The sequence below is a fragment of the Rutidosis leptorrhynchoides genome, chromosome 11 (genome assembly GCF_046630445.1).
Source record: "Rutidosis leptorrhynchoides isolate AG116_Rl617_1_P2 chromosome 11, CSIRO_AGI_Rlap_v1, whole genome shotgun sequence".
Classification (NCBI taxonomy): domain Eukaryota; kingdom Viridiplantae; phylum Streptophyta; class Magnoliopsida; order Asterales; family Asteraceae; genus Rutidosis; species Rutidosis leptorrhynchoides.
The window spans coordinates 294,332,146-294,339,282 of NC_092343.1; the positions used below are offsets into that span (position 1 = coordinate 294,332,146).

General features: G+C 40.6%; 1 non-coding gene across 1 annotated transcript; it reads right to left on the bottom strand.

Annotated features, from left to right (window-relative positions):
* Positions 1-5,143: 5,143 nt before the first annotated feature.
* LOC139879016 (small nucleolar RNA R71) lies at positions 5,144-5,250 on the bottom strand. Its single transcript, XR_011769872.1, has one exon. It is a non-coding gene; the product is annotated as a small nucleolar RNA R71 (small nucleolar RNA).
* Between the last annotated feature and the right edge of the window lie 1,887 nt (positions 5,251-7,137).

Here is a 7,137-nt window from a genome sequence, read left to right on the forward strand (position 1 = left end):
TTGAAAGCACACCAGACAGGCTAGTAATTTACGTGACAATTGATCACCATGCTGATCTAATTATCAAGGAGTTACAAGACGCTGTTATGGAGGAAGCAAGGCGAAACAATCCGTTCTCTCATCTTGAGCCAGACCGAGTCAACATTGCCACCTATGTTACGAAGCAGCTATCACGTATCTTCCACGAATCCACCGATCCTAATTTCATATTCAAAGCTGGATGTCGGGAGATATACTCAAAGACGGTGAAATTGATACTCGGATCAGGATTGTTGTTCACTTCTTTCCAGCTTCGTCTCTTAACTGATCTGTGCAAAGCTACCGACTCTTACTGTGGAGATCACCGTTCCGAAGACTTCGAAATTCTAAAGATACAGTTTCTTACATTATTTGAAGACCTCAGAAATGAGCATCCCGTCAGAGAAATCATTAACACCAGCACTGCTACCATGATTGACATCCATGGGTTAACAAGTAGGGCTGTGGATCATATTCTCATCGGACTTCAGGACTTATCAAGGGCAGAAACTGTGCACTACTTATCTTTCAGAAGATCTTCAAGAGAAGTACCGGATCTGTTACCACTCTTGGTCCGACACTTTCTCAGGATTTATCCACCAAGACTCACATTCCCCAGAGAAGATCAAGACTACTACCATCAGTGAGGAATGTTTGCTTTTTGAAGCATCGCTACAGTTGAGCCAACGACCTTAAACAAAAGCGCTTCTCGGGAGGCAACCCGTGCAATAAAGTAGAGTAGAAGAATAAAGGATGACAAATGCGCCAATGAAGAAGCAAGGAAGCCAGCCGCATCTGCTAAGGGTATTTCTTTCTTTCGCTACTAGCTCAAGATTCAAAACTATACCGCATCCTAGCTTATCACTAAGTGTGGGATAACACCCAATCAAAACACTAGACAAACACTCCCAAATCTTCAACTAAAACTCCTAAGTGTGGGATACACTAGGAACATTGGGGACAATGTTCGTCTAAGTGTGGGATGTTGGTATCTTTTTATGCTATATCATAATAAACCATTACGAAGATTCCAAGTCCTTAAGCCAAATTTCAAAATTTTAACTCTTTTTGGAAAAATATTTTTGAAAACCTAAACGTTTGTAAATAAAAATAAGGCTTAAGAAAGGTGGAAATCTTGTTAGGTTGAAATCTCTAATAGAGCATTGCATGACTAAGGCATTATCGACCTAAATTGATTATGGTGAGGCACCCCAAAAAGACCAGTATTCATCTTTAATGCTTCTCTATTTTCCGTTGAGAGTGCCGATGTCTGTGCCCAGAATCAGAACTTGCTCTAGATCTACATCTCCAAGCAGCAAGCGTGGTTCGGTTTTAATCAAAGCAGCTTCTCATTTGTCAAACATAAACCTTCCGCACCTCCATTACTTCTACTCCACCACATCCACATCACCTTTATTACTCATCCAGAAAAAACCAGAAAATGAGATTCATTCCGGAAACCCGATGTTAGGAACCTCTCAAGTATCATGGCAAAGGTCTTGAAGAAAAGTTTACCGGCAAAAAGTTTCTCCAAAAGAAGTCTCCAAAATATATATATATATATATATATATATATATATATATATATATATATATATATATATATATATATATATATATATATATCATGAAGTTCTGAGAAAAGGAGCAGAACTAAGAGAAATGCCGAAGAAGAACTCGACCGAAAATGATTATCAAATGAAGAAAAGTTCAAAAGTGCTTCTCAAATACTTCAGCACTCCTATCTATCCAAATAAAAGTCTTATAAAGACTATATTACCTTTTCATATCACCCCTCAAAAAAAAAACAACTTCACCACCACTCCAAATTCCCTCTCCACCATTGACAAATTACCCATAAAGCTGAGATTACTACCGTTTTCGCGTAAGCAGCAAGGATTTGAGTCTTTATCAAGCCTATGACGATGGGTGCAGCATGACTGGCTAAGAGTGTACTTCATTTCTTAGATCAGTAGGGAACCCTAAACACTTGAGTGATTTGAGTGACCCGTGAAAGCTAGCCTAAGTCATGTAACCTCCTCGCATGCTTGCAGAGATAATTTCAATCCAAACATGGATAAATCACCTTATCTTTTTGCTCTTATAATAAAAAGAAAACCATTTAGGCTATTAGAAAAGAAACGCCGAAAGGTTAAATGAGAGTTTGCTTGAGGACAAGCAAAGTCTAAGTGTGGGATATTTGATATCGGCTAAAAAGTCACGTTTTCACCCCGGTATTGAGGCCCAAAAACAAGAAAGATTCCAACTTTGTCGGCAAAATACCCACTTCGTCAGTTAGAATTGAAGAACAAGTAATTACGAAGGCGGTGCAAAAAGAATCAAGAGAATCGGAGCTAAAACGAAGATTCTAGAGCGAAAACGGTGAAATTCAAGAAATCAAGTTACGATCCAGGAAACAAAGGGCTGACCAGGCAAAAATCCGGCCTGCCATACGGCTTGCCATCCGGCTTGCCGTATGGGTACGGCTTGCCAAATCCGCCCCACCATGCGTGTTGCCAACCCGGATCCGGCTTGCCGTACGGCTTGCCGTACGGCTTGCCGGCCAGATTTGGTTGAATTTTCATGCTTATTTAAAGGGCTTTGTTCATTCATTTTCAACACACACTTCAATTCACTTCTTTCTCTCTCTTGTACAATATTAGCCATACTCTCAAGGCCTTCGACTCCGTGCGGGAAACCTAGTACCCGGAGAAGAACGCCGAAGATTGTATTAGGAGCGGTCTAGAGTCTTGAAGTTGTCACTTTTGTATTCAGAACTCGTTTAATCTACTGGTACTTCTATCCCTTATCTTATATAATGTTTATTGATATTATTGCCATGATTAGCGAGTAGTTATCTTTAGTGTATGCTATGATGTAACCAGTTATAATGCCGAAATAATATTATGGCTTGTGTATGCTGTTGAGATGCTTTCCGATTATGCTTTAAACTCAATCGCTTTTCCAACTAATAGAACGTAGTTATAGGCTCTGTTATTGGGAAGTCGTGAACCCCGATTCAGAGTACACTATCTGTGTCACCCCTTGGTAAGAGAAATCTCTCGGATACAACGTAAGATCGACTGAGGCACACCGGTTGTAGTAAGTCTATCGAGCTTTGGACTCCGACTGAGGACTCTTTCGTAGTGAAACATCTGACTAGACCCCTAGTACATTGTCGGTCCCAGACCATGCTGGTGTAGTCACTAAGCATATAAACTTCGTACATGCACGCCGAAGCACAGCGGTTGTTGTAGGCTGTACCTCTGCTAAGTAAGGCCATGGAACACGGTTAGTGTTGACCAGTACACTGCACCATAACGCGGTCTCAAGCATTGCACCCCGCTTGAAGGATTCTTAGTTAATTAAGGAACTGTTTGTTTAGACGCATAAAGGATTGGATCGTTGGGATAACCGGACGTGTTCATGGAAGTCATCTAGACTTGGCCATGGTGTTCCTTTATGGTTGAACTCTTTTTAGGGCCTAACTACCTTTTACCAATCATTAACGAAAGCATTGAAACACATCACGTCTCTCGGATACGGTAAGTCATGTATTCTATTACGCTTAAGAAAGTTTAGACTATTTTGGAACGTTAATACGCCACCCAACCGAGTCGCTCAATTGGATGAGCCGTCTGAACGTGTATGCCTATAGTCAGACTGCACGGGCGTCGGGGGTAAGGGGCGTTGCTGTCTATTCAGAATCTTCAAGCCTAACGCATTTCCCAGTGACATGTCTATTGACAGGGGCGTTTAGGACTAGTGTAATGAATATAAGGCCTCTGCCTATTCATGAGCCAGCATTCCATAATCTCGGCAGAATAACTGATGAAGTCATAGTACGCACTTACTTTAACCTTATATGAATTACAAATTTTATCGCATTTACTTTATCTATCTTATATAACTAGAAAACCCCAAAACAAATATTTACTACTCCCTAACTATCTTAGGTAGAATATAGGTTCGATGCTACTGATATCTCAAAAATACGACCCTAGGTCATACTTCCCTTACTTATAAGGAGTAGTAAGATTTAGGCCCCGATAAATATAAATTTAAAACAAGTACCGTACTCCCATGAGTGGTTGATTCCGGCGAGCCGCGGCCTGACGACACCGCGCAAATAAAACCGTCCGTTTCGGCCATATCACGGAGTACCGCTAGTTTTTGGCGCCGCTGCCGGGGAACTGGTATCAGGAAATTCTGTTTCAATCAAATCTGTTCACAAGCATTTAGTGGTGTCTAAGAAAGACAATTATATACGGACGTTGGTTATTGGATTTTCCGAACAGTCGCCAATTATATTGGGACCAAAAGGATCCTGCCTCTCCGTTGTCGGCCTGGCCACTTGGTTTGTTGAATAGTTTGAGCGAAGCTTTGTTACCGAAATACCAGGGAATCAGCAGCCAGAACCAAAAACATATCCACCATAGGTAGTTAGTTAATTAGACTAGAATACTTCAGATTAATTTAGGATTACTTTAGCTTATCATAGATTACCTTAGATAACCATAGATTTACCTAGAGTAGATTACCTTAGAATAAATTAGGTTTCCTTAGAAATAGCTTGGATTAAATTAGTTAGTTTAGTATAATTTAGTTTAATTGCGAAAAATTAAAAACAAAAAGGCATACCCAGTGTATGACCCAAACCCGATCTAGACCAGGACAGCTGTTATTCGTACCTGATCCAGACGCGATAATCTACAAAGCACGCAAGGAAGCACGAATCAGAAACCGAATGGCGTTACGCGTGACTTTAGCAGAAAATACCAAACCCTCGATTGAAGGTCGAGGAGGACCGATCAGATTTCCAGAGATTCAAGGACACTCGTTCGAGTTAAAACATCACATCATTCAGCTCATTCAAAATAGCTGTCAGTTTCATGGATTACCGAATGACGATCCTAATTCTCACCTTGATAAATTCATATCTCTTTCGAACTCCTACAAACAGCCAGGGATAGGACAAGATATAGTCCGGCTATACTTGTTCCCCTATTCTCTGACTCATCATGCTCAAACTTGGTTTGAAGGACTGGAAAAAGATTCCATCACGTCTTGGACGGAGATGGCCACTAAATTCTTAACCAAATATTTCCCTCCTTCTAAACAAACCAAGCTAAACAATGACATCATTAACTTCAAACAAAGTTATGATGAATCTCTTTACACAGCATGGGAGCGTTTCAAAACCCTGCTGAAGAAATGCCCTAATCACCAGTTAGAACGGTCAGCCCAAATCTGTACCTTCTACAATGGTCTTACGGTAAATCATAGGACGACGATCGATGCAGCAGCTCAAGGGAATCTGATGAACCAAACCGCAGATGAAGCATGGGAATTGCTCGAGAACATGACGATGCATCATCATGACTGGAACAGTGGTGAAACTACTTCATCATCTGCCCCGCTCTCCGCACTTAACAATCAAACGGAGACTATCAAATCCCTTACAGACAAGATGGAATCTCTTGCTAAGCAACTCGGAGAATTGAAGACACAACCGCAGCAGGTTAACCAAGCTCAGGCTTGTGTGAATTGTACCAACCCGCAACCCACTGAAGAATATCAAGTTGAGTACGAGAATCCTGACGGTTCAGTCTGTTACGTTCAATACCCAGCTCGTCCACCAAATCCCGGATTCAATCAAGGACCACCAAGGGTTAATCAATTTCAGCGAAGCAACCAACCTTTCCGCTATCGCTATCCGCCTTACCCAGCTCAACAATCTCAATTGACCTACGATTAACCACTTCCACTCACTGGTCCCCCAGTTGAGGAAACTTCCCCTACCACCCAGATTACAAAAGTCTTGTGGTCGAAAACTTATATGGATGCGGTGGCTCGGGTAAGCGGGGACTAGTGAACTTGCGTAGTTGCTTTAGAAGGCTTGCTTTTGGATTGATTAGAATTGGGTAGTGTATCCCCAATCGCCATGCTCGGCTTGTTTTGTATTAAAAGTCTTGTGGTCGAAAACTTATATTTTGTACTTAACGGAGTAATTTGGGCATATGTGGGCCCGATGTCGTAAAACCCTTTTTATTAATGGAATGTGTTAGTTTTTCATATATGAATACTTTGTGAAAAGCGTTTTGTCTAATAACGTCGGGAAGTAGCCGAAAACTTTCACATTGCAAGACTTTTTGGACAGCGGGCTGCCAGACCCTTTCTGCGCGCCGCGCAGGGTCATGGCACACCGCGCCATTAGCTGAACAAAGAATTTTTTTTATCTCGCGTTTTTGGTTGGATATTGGGTTGGGTTGTTACACTGAAACGTATTGTTTGACTTAGGTTTGACATGTTGACCAACATTTGACATGAACCTACTGATGTTGACTACTTTAACCAAGTTTGACTTTAGGTTTGACTTCGGTTGACTTTGTTTGACTAGCATGACATAGTTGACTTTTACTTTTAAACGCGTCGAGTCGAGCAATAAGACAACTTATACTATGAAACCACATTTGTTTAAGATACATATATTGACCAACCTAAATACATATACTTAGGTTGCATTATTCGGGTCTATACCGTACAAGTCGTTTGTCTTTCAATCCGAGCTTTATTCAAAGGTGAGTCTACAGTCCCGCTTTTTACATGTTTTCCGGGATGAGAATACACGCTGTTATACTTACATTTTCAAATGCTTTTGTATTGACACGAGTTCTATATTATGCATATTGAGTTTGTACACAAAGCCTCTAGCTTGAATACTTTTAATACCATCAGTGTAAGCACAATTTAGATGCACGGATCCATTAGGTTGACAACCTCACCCTGCAATATTAACTGTGGTGCATTTACTTTGAACATTAGATACATTCGTACAAGTGTATAACATTTTAGGAGGTAAAAGCGAGTATAGTGGTTTCTATACTCAGGTCATTGCTAGTATTCAGGTGCTCAGATTATGCAAACATTTTGCAACTTGGTGTTGTACTTGTAAAACCTCATGGTCATGGAAACTAAACTATTTTTCTGATAACTGTTTTTTAGATACTATACAACGTTATTTAGAACTGTGGTTTACGAACAAATGAGATAAACACATGGTATTGTCTACAGCTATTTGAAACTTGACATGGTATTGTCTTTAAACATTTGAAACTT